Raw genomic sequence first — 25,825 nt, 5'->3', positions numbered from 1 at the left:
AGGAACAAGACAGTAATTGAAAATTATTTAGGATACCTAACGAATGGATCATGGTACCCCCAGGGGAAGTTGAATCCCCGTTGCCTCCTTGAAAGAGAGATGTCCTGATCCACTAGACGATAGGGGCCACCAATCTATTCTTTATAATATGAAAGTGATCGGGAAGTTGTCAATAATATTACAAGAATTCTTGGTTTCCTCAAGGTTTTTTTCAATAAACTTGCCTATCGATAAAATGGAGTCCCTTCAGAAATTAAATATTGCAACTAAAACAACTCTAAAGCAATTTACGGAATCTATATTTGTGATCCATCGGCCCAGTTCCGATAAAAAAGACTTTATGGACTCAAATTATACAAAATGTTTCATACTTGATAATTTTGATAATTTAAATAATTTTGATAATTTAAATAATTTTGATAATTTTAATAATTTAAATAATTTAAATAATTTAAATAATTTTGATAATTTAAATAATTTTGATAATTTAAATAATTTTGATAATTTTAATAATTTTAATAATTTTGATAATTTAAATAATTTTGATAATTTAAATAGTGAATGGGGCTTATCGTTCTCTGATCGAAGTTATCCGGAAAAGACTCAAAAAAATATAAATGGGTTGGTTGGACAAAAGATCGATCCGTATGTTACAATCGGATCGTGGCGGGTATAGTTTAGCGGTAAAAGTGTGATTCGTTACATTATCAACTCGAATAATGGAAGGATCTTTTACATGGATCTTTGATCCATCTAAAGCTCTATTTCCAGATAGGTTCAAAACCTCCCCTATACCATCCATCCAGAGTTCATATGTTACACAACTTCATATACTTTACGTTCCCATATTAGAGTATAGTGCTTCACTTCTTTCCATTAAAACAAATGCCCGTTGGTGTTCCAAAAGTGCCTTTCCGAGCCCCTGGATATGAAGATGCAACTTGCGTCGACTTATACAACCGACTTTATCGAGAGAGATTACTTTTTTTGGCTCAGGATATCAATCACGAGATTGCAAATCAACTCATGGGTCTCATGGTATATTTGAGTGCAGAAGATTCAAATAAAGATATTTTCTCATTTATCAACTGTCCCGGTGGATCAGTAATACCAGGGGTAGGTCTTTTCGATATGATGCAAGCAATAGTACCAGATGTACATACAATATGCATGGGGGTAGCTGCTTCAATGGGATCTTTCATCCTAATCGGGGGAGAAATGCCTAAACGTATAGCATTACCTCACGCTAGGGTTATGATCCACCAACCTGCTAGTTCCTATTATGACGGATCGGCTACAGATTTTCATAACGAATCGAAACACGTAACGATGCTTCGCGATTACATAACCAGATGTTATATAGAAAGAACGGACCAACCCGGAGAGGTAATTCAACGGGACCTGAACAGAGATGTTTTTATGTCAGCAACAGAAGCCCAAGCTTATGGCATTGTTGATGTCGTAGCGGAAGGTTGATCTCATAGCGGAAGATCCTCTTTTTTAATTTATTTTTATAATGAACTGTAAACTGTGATCTCTTTGTTCCTTTTCAAAAAAAAAAAGGGGGGGGAAGTGATTCATTTCATAATCACCTGATATGGTATGGTTAGGATCAATCCGAACCAGTTGATTCCGCATACAATACAGCTAGAATGCCCACTATTCAACAACTTATTAGAAATGCAAGACAGCCAATAGAGAATAGAAAAAAATCTCCTGCTCTTCGAGGATGTCCTCAGCGTAGAGGAGTATGTGCTAGGGTGTATGTGCGACTCGTTTGGATCAGAAACTTAAACAGACTGGGAAATTCTTACAACGGAATAACAGAAGAATTTTCCCGCTATAATCAAGTAAAGATCCATCATCTAACCTTACCGGGGATGAAATTTATGGTTTCCATTGGTGCAAATCCAATCACCTTGATGTGGGATGAAAAGCAATTCCTCATTGGTAGCGAATGGTCATCAATCCATTGAGCGGGGAAATCATGCAAATTGAAGAAGCATAAAGTTTATGCTCATATTGCCGCGAGAACGGAACAACAGGGTCAGCTACCTGGCCAACCCCAGAATTACATGTCGTTACTGTATTAATAGATCTTGTAATGAGAGTATTTATTACTTAATGATTCAAGAGTAGAGCTGGAGATGGTAAACCGTACAAGTTACCGATAACATACTCATCTCATATTTCGGAAATGAATAAAAGGCTCCGGCGTATAGAGAGGACCTTACCGTTGGAGAAAGAACCATAGAAACGATGAAACCCATGATTTTTTCTCATTCTCAGTACAAGGTCCCAGTCCTTGCCTACCAGGAAGATGCCTATCCAAAGGGAATTATGGTTGGGAAGGTTGCAGTAGCAAAAGCCATTGGAACTTTTATTTTCTAAATAAGAAGAATCAATGTTATTCTCAATGGACCAAACAAAACAAATGACTAACCGAGAAAAATATTAGCGATTCATGAGAGTAAACTTCAATGACCAGAGTGAAACGTGGATATATAGCTCGAAAACGTCGGAAAAAAATTCTTGCATTTGTATCAGGCTCTCGAGGGGCCCATTCGAAACTTTTTCGAACTGCTAACCAACGGAAAGCTAGAGCCTTAGTTTCTGCCCACCGAGATAGAGGTAAACGCAAGAGAGATCTTCGTCGTTTGTGGATTACTCGGATCAATGCAGCAGCTCGTGCCAATGGGGTTTCTTATAATAGATTCATCCAATATTTGTACAAGAGGCAGTTGCTTCCAAATCGTAAAACACTTGCACAAATAGCTGTATTAGATAGTAATTGCTTTTCCACCATCTTTAACAACTTATCGTATGATGAAATAGGTTAGGTATAGATGAAATAAATAGGTAAAGATGGAATGGATAGAACAGATTCTCCGGAGAATTCCCTCCGGAAGGTCGAAATATTGAAAAGTTTTTTCATATTGGATTGGAAATGAACGAAAAGAATTCAATCCAATTCTTTTCCAAAAATGAAATCCTGTTGACTTTTTCAACAATAGACTCAAGATCTGCATCTTTATCGAACATATATTCCAGCTCCGATTTGATTAAGGAGTAGGCTTATTTCCCATGGATCAAATTAGTTTTCATTATAAAGAAAAGGTAACAAAGATAGAATACGAGCTCGTTTAATAGCGTTAGTCATTAGACGTTGTTGTTTTGAAGTTAATCTATTCACTCGGCCGGATAATATTTTTCCTTGCTCACTAATAAATCGACTAATTAGGCTCATATTTTTATAATCGATCCGATCTCCCGACCTAATAGGTGACAAATGTCTACGAATTGGTTTCAAATATCTACGAATTGGTTTCAAACGTCTGCGAATTGGTTTCAAATGTCTACGAAAAGATTGCTTGGGTTTATCCATAGTTTGTTTCATGAACCTTTTGAATACTATTTATTCCAAATCTTTTTAAAATATTGTTCCATTAAAGATCTTGTTGAAATACCATTTCTTTTTATATCTGTGATTTATTCCTATCCATGGGTAGTACGTTTAATCTCTTTTTTTTATCTCTCCATGAATGGTATGCTTGTAACAATAGGGACAAAATTTATTTGATTCCAATCGAATAGGTGTATTGCGTCGATTTTTCCGAGTCGTATATCTAGAAATCCCCGGGAATCTTTTATAAACACTATCTTGGGTACAACTAGTGCACTCCAAAGTAATTGTTACTCTTATATCTCCGCTCTTGGCCATAAACTTACTCTGAATATTGGTTTTGCTTTTCGACCTCAAAAATAAAAAGGGAAAAAGGGATAGAAGTTGATAGCCGGAGATCCTACGGTGAAACATTTGAAAGTAAAAAAATGATTGATCAGGAGTGAGTTTTCAGTTTTAGTTACAAAATTGAATGTGGAAAGAATCTTTAGATCGATATTTCTACTTGAATTCTACCCCCTTCCAGTCCTAAACTTAGATCCTTTTTGGGGCTGAATGCACTAATTTCTCCAAGAGGTAGGAGAAGTCAATCTAGCACAATCTTTTTTCCCTTGGCTTTAAGAAAAAAATTTAAAAAAGGAAAGAGAAAGAAAAAGAGCATCTGGAAAAAACGATTGATTTCTATCAATAGGGCGGCTAAAAAAATGACGCATAAAATAGCTAACACAGGCGCTGTGGAAAGATAGGTCTTTAGATCTTGCATTGTAAATTCTCCTTATTGATCATAATGTGTAAGTGATTCAACCATATCAATAGTATAGTTATGAATCCTAGAGAAAACTCGGAACTGATGAATATATATATAATGTGATCCGGGCTGTGGTCCTATTTATAGAAAAGGAAAAAGATGTTTCATCACCATAATTAATAGTGATATTCTAGATAATAGACCTTACATGTATAAAGTCTTTTCACTCACGAGACCGAAGAGAAATGAAGGTGGAAAAATGTGGGAAACATATTTCGAATTCTATAAAATAAAATTAAAATAACATTGTCTAATGATTAGAAGGGATGTAGCGCAGCTTGGTAGCGTGTTTGTTTTGGGTACAAAATGTCGCAGGTTCAAATCCTGTCATCCCTACCTTTCCCTTCTTTTCTATGGAAAGAAAGGAATGAAAGATTATTTGATATCGATTCGACGGGAACATCAAATAATTGAATCATATCAGATGCGAAAGTGTTTTGCTCTAAGAGTATCAACAAAAGGTATTTTTCCTTCATCTCCGAATATTAAAGAAAGCGCTCTTAGTTTAGTTCGGTAGAACGTAGGTCTCCAAAACCTGATGCTGTAGGGTCAAATCCTACAGAGCGTGATTCTGTTCCTATCAAATCCAACCCTCAAAATTATCGATAATTCATTCCAACTGGAACGAGCAATGGAATCTGACCTCCTAGGAAAAGTAGGAGGCCAATGAAATTGGAGGATATTCCAGGATCAAATATCCAATTGATCACCACGTCGGTATTGTGAATATGCAGTTACGAATAATCCGGCCAAAGTTATAGGAATTAGACCTAACACAATTCCGGATGGCAAAGCCTCAATCATTTCTATTCAACGGAATAAGTAGGGATAATAGCTATACTGGATAGTACCCTTAATTTGCTATGAATCTCAATGATCAGAAATTTATATAGAGGGAATAAACAAAATTATTGAAATTGAAATAGTGAACTGAGAGGGTTTCCCCTTCCTTCATTTTGAATAAGCTGTATCTTGCTCGAACTAATGAATAGGACTAGGGTGAAAATGATAGAAGCCAATAAGAAACCGAAATAACTAATTATAGTTATAGTAGGCGTGGAAGGACTGAATGAAATATGGTTTATACATATCTTCATGAGACAATTACCTAAATTTTTCTTTTCGTAACCTTGAGATCAGAATACAAAAGATCAATTGTCCCAATTCGTACCAATTCTCCTATATCTACTATAGGATATGTATGAATGAACATGGATGAGAGGAGATCTATAGAAGAAATCTCTTCATTATCCTAGAAATCATTCATCGAGCAACTAATGAATAGCACCGGCAAACCCCTTCACAAATTGTCGAATGTAATCTTCTTACAGGGTGAATGAATTCTCAATCAGTACGATTGGATCACCTGGCATTATCTTTTTACCAGCAGCTATCGGTCCAGAGACTGGACCGGAAGAAAACTCTCCACAGACATAGCCAAAGTTTTGTGAATTTCACGTTTAGGTGTAAGAAAGAATATGAATATCCAGTTTGTCCTTTCATTTCTCGATCTTATTGATCCAATCATTCGACCCTCTAGACGGATTAGGTTTTTTAAATATTAATTATTATAGCGAGTAGAGCCCGATATTACAGAAATTCCACCTATTGAAAAGAGAAACTTGTAATTTCACATACCTAAAATTGACTAGGTTCTATTGCACTATCCACTTGGTTTTATCTAATAAGTAACACCTACTCGTTAATACAAGGTACTATATAATAAGTCTGTGGCATAACTCCATCTGTGCCGGATACTATTGGAAAAGCAACATACATCTGCATAGCACCAATGATCCCCGTGCAATTTGAATTACTGGGTTAATCTACACGGGCATAATGTCATGTCAGAATGAAAAAGGAAGAATATAAAAGAATAATATTCTGGATGAGTTTTATTGATAGTGATTGATATCCTTTGCAAGCGGCACTCATCCTCTTTTTCGGTTCTAAAGTCACCCGTATGCAGAAGCTAATTCCAATCGAAAATTTCCACTATGCTATTGTTACAACATCGATTGAGGGAGTTGGGGTTCCTTATGCCCGGACGGACCTCGGAACATGCAATATTCTCTTCTTTCTGTTGGGATTTAGTCGACCAAACAGAGATAGAATAACTGCTGGCAGGAACAGAATCATTCTATCCCATTCCTTCTCGATACTCATCAAAATTGTATTGCTGTGTCAGAAGAAAGCTAGCTATACTGGTCCAGTAGACTTTAAAGATACCCTTGGTATAACATTGACAATCGAACAAGGATTGGAGAAGATATCAGTAGTTTTCTATTTCCTGATCTCTATCTTTCATGGGATCAATTCCCCCTTGACTGACTTTACAATAATATATGGAGCTGAGCATGTCTGGGAATACAGGAGAACGCTCCTTTGCTGACATTATTACTAGTATTAGATACTGGGTTATCCATAGCATTACCATACCTTCTCTATTCATTGCAGGTTGGTTATTTGTAAGCACGGGTTTGGCTTATGATGTGTTCGGGAGCCCCCGGCCAAATGAGTATTTCACAGAAATTCGACAAGAGGTTCCATTAGTAACTGGCCGTTTCGATCCGTTAGAGCAACTCAATGAATTTACTAGATCTTTTTAGGAGGCACTAATGACTATAGATAGAACTTATCCAATTTTTACAGTTAGATGGTTGGCCGTTCACGGGCTAGCTATCCCTACAGTTTTTTTCTTGGGATCAATATCGGCAATGCAGTTCATCCAACGATAAACTCTATACTAAAGGAAGAGGAAATATGTAGATATGACACGACCGAACCCGAACGACCAAAATGTTGAATTGAATCGTACCAGTCTCTACTAGGGGTTGCTACTAATTTTTGTACTTGCTGTTCCATTCTCCAATTATTTTTTCAATTAGGAACAATGATAATATTCTCACTCCATTCGAAGAGATCCAATACGCATAATTATCTATGCTATGACTGTTTATGTCTCGAGTATGACCACTTAAGAAAATTTGAAAGGGAGTAAGAGAAATGGCCGATACCACTGGAAGGATCCCTCTTTGGTTGATAGGTATTGTAACTGGTATTATCGTGATTGGTCTACTGGGTGTCTTTTTCTATGGTTCATATTCCGGATTAGGGTCATCCCTATAGTAGGGGAAATGCACTTACTGTCTGTGGGAAATAGTATACATGCGAAAGTTAAAAATCGATAAGGCCTTACCCTTCTTTGAAGGGTAAGGCCTTATCGAAATCTCTTTTTGAGATTCTTTCTATATTAATCTGAATTAGAAGAGAAGATTCGTACAAATAAAATGACTCTGTCATTTACTTCATTTAATGCCTTTCAGTCAAGTGATGAGCCAATCTATTCTTCCGCTATATGATCGGGAAAAATTTGGATCGATCAAATTTAAATATCTGTCGAAGGAACAACAGAAAAACGGATAATATTAAGTACTAAATATTTGCTCATTTATCTGATGGAAGATTATGCGAAGTTTTTGTAAAAACCCGAACTATGAGAATCTAAATGTGCATATAGAATATTTTCTTCTATTTTTTTGGCTTACAAAATAAAAGAGGAGGAAAAACACCTTTTATTCATTTTCTCTCATTAGGAACAAACCCTATCAAAAGTTTTATAGGTTTTTTTTTATGAGTGATATTGCCCCTTACTTGTCTGCTCTTCCTTCTTTAGGAATTTTCAGTATAACGTACAAAATAATCTTCAAATTACGAAGGAATTGATGAATAGGACAAGATCGGAAACCCAATTAGTTCTTCGAATAATGAAATAGGAGAATGGGATCAGAGAAAATAGGAATCTTCTCCAAGATTGCTTAGTTATTCTCCTCATCTCTCCTCCCTACGATCTATCTCTATTTTCCGGATCGTTTGGACAAGGAAAGGAGGGAATGGCATGTATATAGTACACGATATAGCATATCGGGGATCGTTCAACAAGTTGATCTGTTCCAGTGCTTATGGAGTCACTCCCTATTTCAATTTTATTCCAATTTAGATCTAAATGAACATTTTATCAAGAATATATAAGGGAGAAGAAGGATAAAAGGCTCCGAAGGGGTATTAATTTTTGAATCAATAAGTAAACTTCATGTTCAAAAATCTATGGACCTAAAGATTCATCTCGGCCAATTGAACTTTCTCAAATTGTTTCTTCTTAAGGACCAAAAATATCTGTGCCAGAATGACAGATGCTAAGAATAATAAAAGACCTTTAACACGTAATGGATCTTGAAGTACTATCTCTGCATCTCCTTGACCAAATCCACCCAAATTAGGGTTATTCGTTAATGGCTGATCGACCTTGATCAATTCGCCTTCTGAAATAAGAAGCTCCGGTCCTAGAGGTACAATGTCAACCACTTGCCCACCGTCTGATGTATTATCGATAGTTATCTCATATCCACCCTTTTCTTTACGTAAAATTTTGCTCACTCTTCCTGTTGCTGAAGCACTATAGACCGTATTGTTGCTCTTACTCCTGTCGGGATAAATTTGTCCTCTTCCTCTATTACCACCCACATATATGGGATATTTCAGGAAGTGAGCTTCTTTATCAGTAGAAGGATCTGGTGAAAGGATGGGGAACACAAGTTCACTATATTTTTGACCGGGAACAGGACCTATTACAATAATGTTTTTTTTATTGGGACGATAGTTCTGAAAATAAAGATTACCCGTCTTTTGTCTAATCTCAGGGGAAATACGATCCGGAGGGGCTAATTCAAAGCCCTCGGGTAAAATTAGAACAGCTCCTACATTTAAAGCCCCTTTCTTGCCATTAGCAAGAACTTGTTTCATCTGCATATCATAGGGGATCTTAACAACTGCTTCAAATACGGTATTGGGAAGCGCGGATTGTGGAACCTCAATATCCACAGGTTTTTTTGCCAAGTGACAATTGGCACATACAATACGTCCAGTGGCTTCTCGGGGATTTTCATAACCCTGCTGTGCAAAAATGGGATATGCATTCGAAATGGATGTCCGAGTTATGATATGTATCATGACCAGGACGGAAATTAACCGAGTCATCTTTTTCGCCCATTCATAAGTATTTCTATTTTGCATGGTTCAATTATTGGTTCCAAATCATTTTTGGGGTGAGAGTAGGTAGCTATCATAGTTACCTGTCAAAAATTCTGCTACTATATTGATTCAACCAAACCTAAAAATAAGAAATCGGAAGTCTCGCACCAGGAGAAGAATGAAGGGAGGAATAGCTAATTCCTGAACACGGAAAACACTTTATTATTCTGTTTCAATTGTTTCAGTCGGAGAAAACAACCTACCTATTCTTTATTCATTCATCGAATGATAAATTACTACAAGTGAAGGAGATATACGATTGAAACGACAGAAGATCCAATATTTAAGAATCGTATCTAAGATGACTGGAAAAGTTGAAACAAGACCAGATATGATTCGTTCATTATGGGCAAATCCATAACTTTCGGAGATCGAATCGATCATCAGTTCCCAACCATGGGGTGAATGAAACCCAATACATAGATCGGTTGCTAAAAGAATTAGAAAAGCTTTCATTGTATCGCTCAGACTATAGAAGAATTCTTGGATCCAAGAATTGATAATAGCGAGTTTATTCTTACCCAGAATGATATAAGCACTTATAAAAGCAAAACCTATTAGATTTGTTAATAAATGTGATATTATCTGGATACAATCTTCATTGTACATTTCGACCAATTGGATCGTTTCTTTGTAAATCTCTATACGAATAGATTGTGAATGTGTTCCCAAAGAATCTTCCACCATTCTTTCTAACAAGAATAGTTCTTCTATTTTCTCAAATCTTCCCAGAGCATTTTGTTCCTGGAGATAATCAAAAATTTTCTGAGATTTAACCGTATTCCACCAATTTGTAACCCAAGGCTCCAAACCTTTCCGTAATGAAATAGGAATTACCCAAGGCAGTACTACTAAACATGCGAGATATCGTAGGGAAGCTGATGCTTTATATTCGGACACTTCCAATTCGTGAATCGCTAACGAACCTGATTCACTTGTCAGTTCTGTCCGAAATCTAGACAAAGTACGAGTGATAGAATGAGGTATGGGATCCATAGATTGATCTATTGCGTAATTGTTTGATCCCGATCAAAAAAATATACTCGGGAAAAAAGTAAAAGGTTTGTTCAAAATGGGTGAGACGGAGCATAAGGAGATCATTCCAAATCATTTATATATGGACCAATTATCTATTCATTTTTTTCATCTTCTTCTTTTTTAGAAGAATAACTTGAAGTAACATAAGTCTTATTCATTGCCAAGATCTTTTGAATCCTAATCACTAGATCCTTTACGAATATTTCCCCAGTTATCTCCAAAGATGACAAACGCTCTTGAAAAATGAGAGAACGACAAAAAGTCATAATTGGATCGTGATGAGAGGAAAAAAGCGTTTTAGTTTTAGGGAAACCGGACCACTCTATCTAGTAATTGTTGTTTCTGAGACATCATATTCATCTACTGGTACCAGTTCTATTTTAACTTATTGCTTTTTCTATATTACCTCTTTCTATACTATTTCATAAAAATAGTATTTTGTTCGTAAAGATCCTATATCGTTCCATTTTCATACAATGAAATATTTATTGAAATTTCATTGTATGAAAATGGAATATTTATTCATGTTCCTTTATCCTCGACATACATTCAAATGTAAAAACATTTGAATATATGTCGAGGATAAAGACACCCCCGATTTCAAAACCCTTCAATGGATACACGCAAGAAACGGGCTGATTCAGCGGCTTTCTGTTCGATCTCCCTTAGGTTCACATTATCACCAGTACGAGTTAAAGGAATGTCTTGTCGGCCCTTTATTTCCATATAAAGAACACGACGAGGGGAAATACCTTCTTGAATTTCCATTTTGATCATCTGAATATCCTTCATAAGAAATCGTGGGAAAATACGACGATTTATTCCGGGAAATCCCCAACGAAAAAGACATACAATTCCTTTTTTTTTATCGAACTTATTATAGCCACTACCCACATTGAACAAAATTGTGCACCATAGATAAGAGCTAATGAACAGACCTGCAATACCATAAAAACACATTACAATTCCTTGTGGAACAAAGAGTATTTGCTGAGATGACAATAGGGGTATCAGGTTCTCACCAAAATAACTCGAGATCCCGACTAGGAAAAATCCTAGTGAACCCAGAAAGAGGATACAAGCCCAAAAGAAATTACTTCTTTTTCGAGACCCTGTTATAGGTTCTATCCAGAGCCATTTGGATCGACGATTCATAAAAAATTGTATTCAATTCCATCCTATTGAAGTTGAGGGAATAGCCAACTTTTTTATCCTTTGGTTCCCAAACTCTTATGAACTATCTATATAGATAGATAGATAAATTTTCAGTTAAGTCAGCCAAGTTTGTCTTCTTGTCCATTCTTACCATCCATTTCAAATGGGTCCTTCCCTAATTTCTCAATTTTAGAAACAACATTGGATCAGTGGAGTATAAATATCTCCTGGAATAGATATCTATACCGTATGAAAAAATAAAACCGACCACATTAACATATTGACCCATACCTATTTATTGACATATGTGTAGATCCTATCTGTATATGTATATGAATATGAATAAATATCCATATTCATATATATATAATTTGGATATTTATACCTATTTTGTGTCTATAAGAGTTCTATCTTATATCATCTAAAATAGATATAGATATCCTATCTGTTCTGCAATTGAAAGATCTAAACCCATTTATTAAATCTGATTTGATCAGATTCATAAAATCTCGTCCTTCTGAATATACAGATGAGAAAGAACCATTGTAATTGCCGGAAGTAATAAGCCGACTAAAGGCACCAAAATAGAGGGTAGGATAGGGAGTAGGTTAGAGAGTAGGTTAGAGAGTAGGTTAGGGAGTAGGTTAGGAATTATCATAGAACGAGTACCTTACTTAATCAATGAAATGTTTATCCATATTACAAAGAATAATTATAAGGTCAAATAAGTGATGGGACCAAATAAGCGGTCCCATTCGTCCTTCTTCATAGAATACATGTATGCAAGTGTTCGTTGTTCCTTTCCCCGTCTCTCCCGAAAATACTAAAAAAGCATTTCCAGTTGGGGCAATTTTTTTTTTTTAATAAGATCTCGATGAGTTCAACAATGAGTTCTATATTACAACATAGAGATCCATTAGAACACTTACTATATAAGTAAAATAGTGGAAGAACATGAATCCTGACCAAAATTTCTCTGATTTCTGAAAGCGGAGAATTGGCTATATGGATTGTTAGTATAGGCTCGAGGATCATAAATTGTTAATAAGAAGGGGGTGAAAAGCAATTCTCTCCTTCGCCGCGATAAGAAACTGTATCACTGTCACTTCCGTTACAAGGAACTCGATTTGATCCTTTTTCCTGATAAGGAAACTCAACGTTCATTTTTTTCTTTTTATTTATTTACAAGGAAGACCGTAAAACGTAAAACCAAAATAGTTCACTCAGAACACCTTTTAAGAGATTACGTGGAACGATCAGATCAAATAAACCATGACCAAATAAATGCTCAGTCACCTGAAAATCTTCAATCACTTTCTGACCTAATGTCTGTTCGATTACTCTTTTACCTGCAAATGCAATGTACGCTTTAGGTTCGGCAATAATAATATCTCCCAACATGCCAAAACTAGCAGTCACTCCACCAGTTGTCGGTGACGTCAGAATCGATATATATAACAACTTTTTCTCCTTCTGATGAATATATAATGCAGAAGCTATTTTAGCCATTTGCATTAAACTAAAACTTCCTTCTTGCATACGTGCTCCTCCGGAAGCACACACCATAATTAATGGAAGAGATTCCGCGGTAGCGCGCTCGATCAGACGGGTTATTTTCTCACCTACTACAGAGCCCATACTACCTCCCATGAACTGAAAATCCATAACTTCGAGTGCGATAGTAAGACCATTTAATTGACCTATGCCTGTTTGAATAGCATCAGTTAAACCTGTCTCTATTTGATAGAAAGTGATATGATCCTTATAAGATTCATCCTCAGAATTAAGATTATCAGAATGAGAAGGTTCATTCTCAGAATAAAATTGAAGAACATCTAGAGTGTACATGTCTTCATCCATAGGACGCCAAGTGTCACGATCAATTGGAAGTTCTATTCTATCTGAACTATTCATTTGCAGATAATATCCACATTCTTTACAAACACTTTGATTCTCTCTCAAGAATCTGAGATATAGTAAGTTCTCGCAATTATCGCATTGAGCCCATAACTTCTTAATTTTACCGTAATCAATACTTTTATTCTTGTTTTTCTCCGTCTCATTGGCATCCTTACTATCCCTTTCGACCGAATTTTTTAGTAATGCAGTTATTTTACGCTTGTCTTCGAACCACTCCTTTATAGACATAGAGTTTTCCTTCCATATAAAGGTGAAAATTGTTACTTTTCCTATCTTATTTTGTATGAAGAGAAGTCGTATAAGTATAAATACAATGATGAAAATTATTAATCAATAGTGGAATGAATCATTGAGAAATCATTTCCATTCATTATTGATTAGGAATCTGAAGTATCGATCCGGGATTATGATAGAATACTTTATTCTATTATAAAGAAAGATTCTCTCCTATACCGCGATGGAAAGGAATTTTCATTTAAAATACAACATCTTTTGGGCTAGAAGGGATTTGAACCCTTGACTTCACGGTCCGGAACCATGAGCTCTGATCCGCTGAGCTACCAACCCTATCGAATGATCTATAAGATCATTGTAAAGGATGAATAGGATTCGTTATCGAATGCTTGACCCAAAAAATTTTTCATAAATAACTCTGTTTGAGATATTTAACCTTGGAAATATCTATATATCAATATCTACATAGATATTGATATATAGATATTAATATATGGAAATTCCATATATTGATATCTGAAATTCCATATCTCCGCTCACGATTTGGACTAATATTTGGGGTAGTAGTAAAAGATTGGGCCGAGTCCGATTGGTAGAACGAAAGTCACTGGATTACAAGCGATCAATCACATCAAATTCAAATTTGATCTCCTTCCATACTTCACCAAGACTGGCAAGGAAGGGCTATAGCTCAGCAAGGTAGAGCACCTCGTTTACACGTGCGCCAATGGTTTTCGGGAGAGTTTATCGATTCGTCCGATCCACGAAATAGATTCTATGTGAAATAGTCTTACTCTATAAATTTGTTTCTCTGGGGAACAATAGCATGACAAAGATTAAGTTCGATCTGATTCGAATTACGGATCTAATTGATATGGTCAATCCCAGCTCTGTTCAATGCCAGGCATAATGAGTATAATACGGGGACCTCAAAATAGATTCTTTTCGCTCTATGAACTTTTAGGTGTATGAAGTGTCATATTTTACTTTTGGAGCGATAGAAGAGACTCTATTTGAGTCAATCTATGCCCGAGAAAGGCAGACCTACGTCAAAAAAACTTTTTGAATAACTTTGGGATTGCTTCCGAAGGGTAAGAATTTGGAGCACACGGAGCCATATTAGTATCTTACCGGAAAGAGGAGAATGGCAGACTAACCGATCTTTCCATCAGTTAATGAAAGAGCCCAATGCGAGAAAATGCATGTTGGGTTCTTGGAACAGTTCAAATTATTTTGATAATAAGAACTTTGATCTATTCTACCGAGAAGGTCTACGGTTCGAGCCCGTATATCCCTATACATTCCACTAAGTGATACTATTTATATATATCCCCTCATAGTCCGTCCCTATGACTTGGCCTTGAAAAGTCTTTCAGATCATATCAATCTCATGTCCTTATCTAGATCGATGGATGGGAACGTTGGACCAGAGCAGGCATATTAGTATTTTGGATCGATCGAGATTGATCCGATACCAGATGATCAAACCTATAAACTATTTTTATTTTTATTTTATCGCTAGTTCTTCGAAAAATTCGAGAGTTCTCTCGAATATCATATGTTCCAAGCAATCCATAGAGCAGTCAAAGTATCGATCGGACATGTGACTTTTAGCTCCATCCAAACGCAACGCATTCCGTTGGGGTTGAACAAAATTTCCGTTCAATCGAAAATCCCGGATGTATCTATCCCTTTGCTAAATATCGGGGCGAAGATCTTGATCAACTAGGATTCTCTACAATAAGTTATGTGCGGTAAATCGAGCCTATTTTTGAACCATAGAAGTGGCAAGTACGACGGATATTCCGAATACCTGGGCAGAGAAATTCTCTGGAGTTGATCCATCCTCGCTAAAGGCGAACCTTTGGTTCGTTCTCTTTCTTCACCTAAGATCATCACATGGTTTTTGAGACCCAAGATTTTCATATTGGGACAAACACTCTTCCTTGCCTCTAGTTCCGTTCTGGTAACATATCACAAAAATGCAATCTACCGGCTATGCATATTAGATCTACATCTGGACCAACGTTTGCTTTAATCTACCCCACTATTTTATAGAATACACATATTTCATGGAATGCGTTCTGGAACAAACAATAGAATAAAGAAGTCTGTTGGGTTGGGACGAAAGAAAGAAACTATTACCCCTTGTCCAGAAATTATGTGGACAGCGACCCAAAAGAAGCTGCTTTCTGCCACGTTACAAATAGATCTCTACTCGGCAATAGATCTGTCCGAAATGATTTTATATCATTGTGAGATGAGTGGGCTCATCTCATAACGAACTTATATGTGAAATATTTGATACGTTCCACGGATCGATTGACGCCTACCAATTTTGTTCGCTTGATCTAAACTTTCAAACGAATTAACTGAAAGACAACAATCAAATTTATATTTGATTCATCAAATGTTCACTATCTCCGTCGGTAGATGAGCCTTTAAATTTGTATCTTTGTCCCATAACCTGCATAATAATATAACAAAGAACTTGATTGTATCCTAACCGTGCATGTAAGATAACAAAATTTTCCAGATTGGAAAACCCTATACCTTCTAATACGAGAAGGAAGGATACAAGTTCAAATGGTCTAGATTCATCGAATCTGAATATATGATAAGCGAATAGGGTCGAACTTGTCGACACAGCCACAACCTTGATCATTTTAAACAACGACTCTCCGATCAAATACCCTGCCCAGAGTTGTTCAGATGGACAAGATCTTAGTATCAAGATAAAACATACAATAAATATCGAGATAGATCTCGATCTATTCCATTTACACCGAACCATTTTAATGGTTATGGCCCGTTCGTTACAACTCGAATAACGTGGGATCTACCGAACCAATCTGCAAAACTGTGTTAGTTGAAAACTAAAATCTAATAGGGAAAAACAATAATTATCGCCCATGAGTGAATAGACAAAGGATCGATACGAAAGAAGAAAGATTCTTCTTTCACGTTCAAAAGAACGGAGGGAAGATGGGATCGTGATATTTCTCCGGGAGAAATACAAAATACTTCATATTTATCACATATTTGATAATAAGCCATACAACTTGTTCGAGAGTTGAGAGTTAGTCATCGATCTTGCTTTGATCCCCTATCAGAGGTCACCGACGACCCACATAAGAACAAACGTTAGCTCATTTTTTATTCTTGGAAGAAATGACTGTAGATAGATAAATTGGTTTTTCCGGGGCAGACGTAGCCAAGTGGACCAAGGCAGTGGATTGTGAATCCACCACGCGCGGGTTCAATTCCCGTCGTTCGCCTCATAAAAGAAGATAAAAAACGGACTGGATCCGAATCCGATTTGTTGTCATTTTCATATTCATATTTCGGTGAAAATATTTCTATCTATGTAATAGAAATGGACACCCGAGCCTTCTTTCTTCGTGGGAAACATGAGCCCTTTATCGGACTTGAACCGATGACTTACGCCTTACCATGGCGTTACTCTACCGCTGAGTTAAAAGGGCCCCCTCATCATATATGAATGAGTGAGTCTACTATGGTAGATGGACAACAAATTGGATATGGATGATCCATCTATCTTTATAGATATCAAGTTGAGAACATATATTATAGTAGCTCGTAGGGTAAGGATCGCTATACTGGAAACTCCGGGCTGAGCTGATACGAAACGGATGGAGAAAAGTTATGCCTGAGAGCATTTGCTGAAATATGTTCGTATTGCTAGAAGAGCCAAAGGCTCAACGGGTCAGGTCCTATTGCAATTACTTGAAATGCGTTTGGATAATATTCTTTTTCGATTGGGTATGGCTCCCACCATTCCCGGAGCTAGACAATTAGTGAATCATGGACATATCCGGTCAATGACCATATGGTAGATATACCAAGTTACCCTTGCAAACCTCAAGATGTGATTACTATAAGAGATCAACAAAGATTGAGAGCTAAGAATATGGAGCCATTCCAGTTTATGGCTCTTTTTCTTCCTGGAAGAGGAAGATCTTTCTAAAATGAATTAGAAAGAATTCAATTAGAAGATTAGAGGAGTTGAGCAAAAAAAATTCCTTGATAAAGAGAAAGAACAACCTAGAATTTCTAAAACTAGAATGGATAGAATCCTTTCTTCTCTCTCGGAAATAGAAGAGAGAGAATTAAGGAATTCCGGAATTTGGATTCAAATGTGGAAGGAAAGAAGTGACGGAATATCCGTCAATGGGATTGTGGCGTGTATAGTTTAGTGATACAGGTGGGTTTTATTCGTTACATTATCAACTTAAATAGTTAAAGGATATTTGGATGGATCTCTGATCCATCCAAAGCTCTATCTATCTATAACTAAAGGGCCCGATACAACCATCAGAGTCAGAACAGTGAGCTGCGCAATAACTTCTAGATCCATTTGGTTTTCTTTCACCCTCCATCGACTTAATGTATGAATAAAATGTTGTCGGGATCAATCACTTTTCTTCTATTTTGTCTTCTTCGGACTCCTACCCATTGGTGTAGTTTCGATCAGGAACCTATGGCCTTGAGCAACTGATATCTTTACAATAATACATAAAATAGATAGAGAACCCTAAATAGATAGAGAACCCTTCAATATCTAGATAATAAAATTTGATATTGGAGAGAAATAAATGGACTAATCCATGTAACGCATTTAATCAAACTCATTGGGGAGGGAATGAAGATATGGTAGAGCTTAAATTTTTGATAGCTTTTTTTCTTGCTTTTACAGCAGGTATTCTAGCTATCAAATTAGGTCAAGCACTGTATGACTTATTTTTTCTGCTTTTCTTGGCCTGGCCATCGGCCAGGCCAAGAAAAGCAGAAAAAATCAGTCATACAGAACTATTTTTAACGAAATGAACAATACGATTGACTGGATTGTTCTTTATCCAACTGAATAATCGCAATATTCATTATATTGCCGATACAATCTGTACATACTATGATATACACCTTTACTCCACCATTCATTTTGTTACACATGAACTCTTCCATCTTGGAGAGATGGCTGAGCGGACCAAAGCGGCGGATTGCTAATCCGTAGTACGGATCATCCGTACCGAGGGTTCGAATCCCTCTCTCTCCGTTCGTCCACTATTGATCCTGAAAACGAATAACCCCGAATCTTTCTACGGAACGGAAAAGGCCCATTAACCTAGAGACTTCCTATTTTGACCTTTTTTTTTTCATTGCATAGCACAAAATGATAAAGTTATCATTTTGACTGAGCATTTGAACTCAATATTTTATTTTTTTCCCGCAGTGCAGTAAAGTATTACTGTTTATGGAACAGTAATAGCTCCACTCTTTAGTAGAAAAATGATATTTTTTCATCAAAAATTATATCTAACTTAGTCCATAAATTGCAAAGGTATCGTTCATGAACGAATGGAAGGATTAGAATATCTCGTTTCTTTCCTCTTTTTTTATCAATATAAATGGGACCAATCCCTACATTGTGTATTGGTACATACAAACGATAAAATATCTTTGTCTCTCCCTGCTATTATGTATGAACAAAATTGTTTCAAACCTGTTCCATCATTAGCAATGTCCAAGTGAATAGATGTTCACTTTCGAGATGATCCGGGTCTAGCTCGATAACATGATCTCTTCCAATCCAATGTGAGAAAGTTACATAGTGTCTACTTTTTCCGATAAAGGGGTGTTTGCATGGGTTTGCCTTGGTATCGCGTTCATACCGTCGTATTGAATGATCCTGGACGGTTAATTTTTGTACATATAATGCATACAGCTCTAGTTGCTGGTTGGGCTGGTTCAATGACTCTGTACGAATTAGCAGTTTTTGATCCATCCGATCCTGTTCTTGATCCAATGTGGAGACAAGGTATGTTCGTTATACCTTTTATGACTCGTTTGGGAATAAAGGATTCATGGAGTGGATGGAACATCACCGGAGAAACTGTAATTAATCCCGGTATTTGGAGTTATGAAGGTGTGGCCGTGGCACATATCGTGTTTTCTGGCCTGTGCTTTTTGGCAGCTATCTGGCATTGGGTATATTGGGATCTGGACATATTCTGTGATGAACGTACGGGAAAACATTGTTTAGATTTGCCAAAAGTATTTGGAATTCATTTATTCCTCTCAGGAGTAGCTTGTTTCGGATTTGGAGCATTTCATGTAACGGGTTTGTATGGTCCTGGGATATGGGTGTCTGATCCTTATGGACTAACTGGAAAAATACAACCAGTGGATCCAGCATGGGGAGCTGAAGGTTTTGATCCTTTTGTTCAAGGAGGAATAGCTTCTCATCATATAGCAGCGGGTATTTTGGGTATATTAGCAGGTCTATTCCATCTCAGTGTTCGTCCTCCCCAACGTTTATACGTAGGATTACGCATGGGGAATATTGAAACGGTCCTATCCAGCAGTATTGCTGCTGTGTTTTTTGCAGCTTTCATTGTTGTTGGGACGATGTGGTATGGCTCCGCAACTACTCCGGTCGAATTATTCGGTCCCACTCGTTACCAGTGGGATCAGGGATACTTCCAACAAGAAATAGATCGACGGGTTCGTGCCGGTCTGGCCGAAAATTTAAGCCTATCAGAAGCTTGGTCCAAAATTCCCGAGAAACTCGCTTTTTATGAATACATTGGTAATAATCCAGCTAAGGGGGGGTTATTCAGAGCAGGTGCAATGGACAATGGAGATGGAATAGCTGTTGGTTGGTTAGGACACCCTATCTTCAAAGATAAGGAGGGAAATGAGCTTTTTGTACGTCGTATGCCTACCTTTTTCGAAACATTTCCAGTAGTTCTGGTGGACAAAGAAGGAATTGTGAAAGCCGATGTTCCTTTTAGGAGGGCAGAATCAAAGTATAGTGTTGAACAAGTAGGTGTAACTGTTGAGTTCTATGGTGGTGGACTTGACAGGGTCAGTTTTGGTGATCCTACTATAGTTAAAAAATACGCTAGACGTGCTCAATTAGGTGAAATTTTTGAATTAGATCGTGCTACTCTAAAATCTGATGGTGTTTTTCGTAGTAGTCCAAGGGGTTGGTTTACTTTTGGACATGCTACATTTTCTCTCCTTTTCTTTTCTGGACACATTTGGCATGGTGCTAGGACCTTATTCAGAGATGTTTTTGCTGGTATCGACTCGGATCTGGATGATCGAATAGAATTTGGAGCATTCCAAAAACTGGGAGATCCAACTACTAAAAGACAAGTGGTATGATATTGCTCCTATCTCTTCTCTAATAAATATTAGTACGAAATCTATCTCCATAATTGTAAATTACGATCAAATCAAATCTATGGAAGCATTGGTTTATACATTCCTATTGGAATCGACCCTAGGGATAATCTTTTTCGCTATTTTCTTCCGAGAACCACCCAAACTTCCGACTAAAGGGGGAAAATAATTTTGCTTCTCCAAATCGTCATTCTTTCTCTCCCATCAAAGAAAGAATGACCTTCCCTATAGGGAAGGTCATTCTTTCAATTAGTCCTCGTGATCCTCAAAAGGATCCCTAAGTTGTTTAGAGGGTTGCCCAAAGGCGGTGTATAGGGCATAACCAGTAAAGCTTACAAGTAAACAAGATATGGAGATGGTGACTAAGGTTGCAGTTTCCATTATTAGGTGATCCCAATATCATGGTATGTTTACCATATAATAACAAAGTTAACAGATCTCAACCAATACAATAGTTTCTATGGCTACACAGACCATTGATGATACTTCCAAAACCACGCCAAAAGAAACCCTTGTAGGAACGACCTTAAAACCGCTTAATTCAGAATATGGTAAAGTAGCTCCTGGATGGGGAACTACTCCTCTTATGGGTTTTGCAATGGCTCTATTTGCATTATTCCTATCTATTATCTTGGAGATTTATAATTCTTCCGTTTTATTGGATGGGATTCCGGTTAGTTGGGGCTGAGGAACTCCAAAATTCACCTGGTGAGCTCTTGAAGAAAAAAAAAGAACTGAGGGATTCAAACCCAGACCAAATAGTGGCTTTGAGTTTTTAGCTTATCTTGTTCCAATAGTTTGATCGTGTAATTACTTTTCTCTAAGGATTTTTGGAATATGGGTGTGCGACTTGTTGAAATCGATCCATATTTATAGTACAGAAGACCGATCTGTTATCTTCATCAAGATGGTCCTACCTCGTTGGATATTTAATTTCTAGAATATTGAATCTCTAGAGCACGAGGTCTATCATAGATATGTTCCGGAAGATCTGAACTATGGTTTGTACCTATCATTTCCTCGTCACCAGACTTCCAATAAAGAAATTGAAAGAGGTATTTCCTATAATAAATCGAAGGAAATATCCCCTCTCATAATTATGTTGATTATGACCAAAGAATGATATAGTATCTTATTTCTCTTAGTTAGCATATTTCGTCGAATGAGCGAAAATGAAAAGGTTATTACCCAGAGAACCTTTTGGGGATTTGATAAAATCATCGGGGTCTAATTGAAATCTGAGGTTTGGATTGATTCATCTATTGAGATCTCGACAAGATAATTCCTATAAATTGTCTATATTAGTTCTTTTCTAGGGAACTGATCACACGAATAGGGTAAAAGATCGTTCAAAGGGCCTATAGTGATTTATCATAGGGATGAGCTGACTTGAAATTTTGGCACTTTTTGAAATTTTGGCACTATAGAGTCTTCTAATAGAAATGCTGGATTGTTTCGAATGATCTTCATTTCTCCAGCCGGTCAGGCAACGAACCCTCAAGTATCTCTTTTCCAAAATTTATTTATTCGTGTCCAAAAGCATTTGCGTGTTCTTGTTCAAGCCGTATGAAGGGAAATTCTCATGTACGGTTTTCAGAGGGGGAATTTCAGTTTACCTATCTCAATAAAGTATACGATCGGTTCGAAGAGCGTCTCGAGATTCAGGCGATTGCGGATGATATCACCAGTAAATATGTTCCTCCTCATGTCAATATATTTTATTGTCTAGGGGGGATCACACTTACTTGTTTTTTAGTACAAGTAGCTACTGGTTTTGCTATGACTTTTTACTATCGTCCGACCGTTACAGAAGCTTTTGCCTCTGTTCAATACCTAATGACCGAAGTTAACTTTGGTTGGTTAATCCGATCAATTCATCGATGGTCGGCAAGTATGATGGTTCTAATGATGATCCTGCACGTATTCCGTGTTTATCTCACAGGTGGATTCAAAAAACCCCGTGAATTAACTTGGGTCACAGGTGTAATTTTGGCTGTGTTGACCGTATCCTTCGGTGTAACTGGTTATTCTTTGCCCTAGGATCAAATTGGTTATTGGGCAGTGAAAATTGTGACTGGTGTGCCTGAGGCTATTCCTGTAATAGGATCTCCTCTGGTAGAATTATTACGCGGAAGTGTTAGTGTGGGTCAATCTACCTTGACTCGTTTTTATAGTTTACACACTTTCATATTACCCCTTCTTACTGCTGTATTTATGCCAATGCACTTTCTAATGATCCGTAAGCAGGGTATTCCAGGTCCTTTATAGAGAGGAAAGATAGATTGAAAATAACTATTCATAACTTATCGTTCCGAATAACGACAGTAATATATCATCGCCAGGAATATTTATTATTCAAAAATGGAAATATCCATAGAAAATACGGTCCTCGTATTTCTCCTTTCGATTTTGGAGTATTATTCATCCAATACAAACAAATAATTGGAGTAGATTCTCAGACGGAGAAGATGGATTATGGGAGTGTGTGACTTGAACTATTGATTAGGCCATGCAGATACTTTCTCCGATCTACCACATAAATATTTCTGATAAAATGTGTCTCTGTCCCAATTTCCTTATCAGAAATAGGAAGTTTAGCACCTGGGTGGAAAGGCATTGGTCAGTTTGTTCCGTTCCAAGAGAATTCTTTCTATGATCGAATCCGAATCAGGAAGGGCTCCGTGAGATCCGGACAATGGGACAATATTTTCATATATTCAATAATTGGACTATATGACTTTACTTCTCCTTTTCATAGTGTGAAAATGCATCCATTTCCCTTGCATCCATTTCGATGGGAAAACTATTGGAGTGAAAGAAGGGATCTAAGGAAGGAGAGAGGCCGGATCAATAACAAGTCAATACCTTGTATGCTAAAAAACTTTTGAGGTCTATTCGTGGTGATAAACACAAATTACAAGGACTAAGATGGTCCAAAAGGCATATCGATCATGATCGAATTTGTGAGCTTACTTGGGTCATGAGCATTTAACTGGAATAATAAAATGACCAATGATGGATGATCATAGACATTATTAGTTCCTATTTTTCCAATTCGTCTTCCATCACGGGAAAAAATAAGTGATATATACTTCCTCCAGTTATTGTTCGAGCCGGATGATAAAAATTGGCATGTCCGGTTTTTCGGGGGATAGATCCATAAAGATCTACTTATCCCAATAACAAAGAAACCTGACCTAAATGATCCTGTATTAAGGGCTAAATTAGCTAAAGGTATGGGACATAATTATTATGGAGAGCCCGCTTGGCCCAATGATCTTTCATATATTTTTCCAGTAGTAATTTTAGGTACGATTGCATGTACAATAGGTTTAGCGGTTCTAGAACCATCAATGATTGGTGAACCAGCAAATCCATTTGCAACTCCTTTGGAGATATTGCCCGAATGGTATTTTTTCCCTGTATTCCAAATACTTCGTACAGTACCTAACAAATTATTAGGTGTCCTTTTAATGGGCTCAGTACCCGCGGGATCATTGACGGTGCCTTTTCTAGAGAATGTGAATCAATTTCAGAATCCATTTCGTCGTCCAGTAGCTACAACAGTATCCTTGATCGGTACTGCAGTAGCCCTTTGGTTAGGTATTGGGGCAGCGTTGCCTATTGATGAATCTTTAACTTTAGGTCTTTTCCAATCCAATTTGATCCAACTGTCGAATATAAAAATATTTCAATTTTTTTATTCATATATCTAGGGAGTAGTTGCTTTAAGACAAATTATATCTCCCTAGATATACCCATCTTGTCAGATATTTCTTTCGAATATTCCACGAAAGAGAGATATGTCAAAGATTCTCAAGACTCTCCAAAAGAACTTGGGTAAAGGAAATGAAGAGATGAAATGAAACCAACCATTTTATGAACCCGAAACTAATTCCTGGGTGGATCAATTGCAAAAAGTTTTTGTAGAACTTCCAATACCTGTTCGACAGATTCCTTCCCGAAGTGTTCAATTCTCATTAGATCTTCTCGACTGTAATTTAAGAGGTCCAATAATGTATGTATATTGGCTCTTCTGAGGGAGTTATAGGTTTTGGGGGGTAACTCTAATTGGTCAATGAAAATAAGTTGAAATGCTATTTTATCTTTCATTTCCCCCGTATCAGTCAATACGTGCGAAAGGGGGAAGGGAAGCATATTAGACCCTTTTTTATTGTTCATTCCATCGATGTTCTGTTCCTCTCCATGCAGGAAGGGAATAAATAAGTCGATCAAATTTCGAGAAGCTTCGTAAAGTGCCTCCCTAGGAGTTAACCCCCCATTCATCCATATTTCCAGGAAAAGGACTTCTCGTATTTCATTTCCGCTCCCATAGGAATGAATACTATAATTCGCATCGCGAACAGGCATAAAAACAGCATCTATAGGAAAAATTCCGTCCTGATAATTATTTGGACTATGTATAATATATCCGCGATTTTTTTCAATTTGTAATCTGATATCAGAAGTAATTGATTTAGTAAGTCTAGCTATATGTTGTGTAGTATCAATTATTTTCACAGAAGGTGGTAATATGATATCTTGAGCAGTTACATTTCTGGGTCCAACAATATAAATAGAAGCTTCTCGGATTCCGTACGAGTCACTTCTAAATACAATTTCTTTTAGATTCATCAAAATGTCATGTACTGATTCTTCAATACCTATTATCGCGGAATATTCATGTTTTATGTTCTCTAATTTTACACGTGTGATACATGTTCCTTCTACTTCTCCAAGTAAAGCTCTTCGCATTGCGATGCCTATTGTATCGGCTCGACCTTTGCGGAGCGGGGATAGAGCAAAACGGCCATAATGAAGACGCTTACTGTATGCTCTGGATTCGATGCATTTCCATCGTAGTGTCTGAATAGAGACTGAGATTTCATCTCGAATCATACCAAGAATATTTGATCAGATCATTAAATCATTTCTTTCTCTTGAAATTCATTCAATTCTTACACACGTCT

General features: G+C 36.9%; 2 non-coding genes across 2 annotated transcripts; both read right to left on the bottom strand.

Moving 5' to 3' along the window:
• Window positions 1-13,908: 13,908 nt before the first annotated feature.
• Window positions 13,909-13,982, bottom strand: TRNAR-CCG (transfer RNA arginine (anticodon CCG)). Its single transcript has one exon. It is a non-coding gene; the product is annotated as a tRNA-Arg (tRNA).
• Window positions 13,983-17,062: 3,080 nt separating this feature from the next.
• TRNAT-GGU (transfer RNA threonine (anticodon GGU)) lies at window positions 17,063-17,134 on the bottom strand. Its single transcript has one exon. It is a non-coding gene; the product is annotated as a tRNA-Thr (tRNA).
• Between the last annotated feature and the right edge of the window lie 8,691 nt (window positions 17,135-25,825).

Source organism: Pinus tabuliformis, chromosome J (assembly GCF_031772625.1).
Source record: "Pinus tabuliformis cultivar Carrire ecotype Pingquan chromosome J, CPIR1, whole genome shotgun sequence".
Taxonomy (NCBI): domain Eukaryota; kingdom Viridiplantae; phylum Streptophyta; class Pinopsida; order Pinales; family Pinaceae; genus Pinus; species Pinus tabuliformis.
The sequence above is the reverse complement of the archived record's forward strand: the minus strand, read 5'-3'. Positions and strand labels throughout refer to the sequence as shown.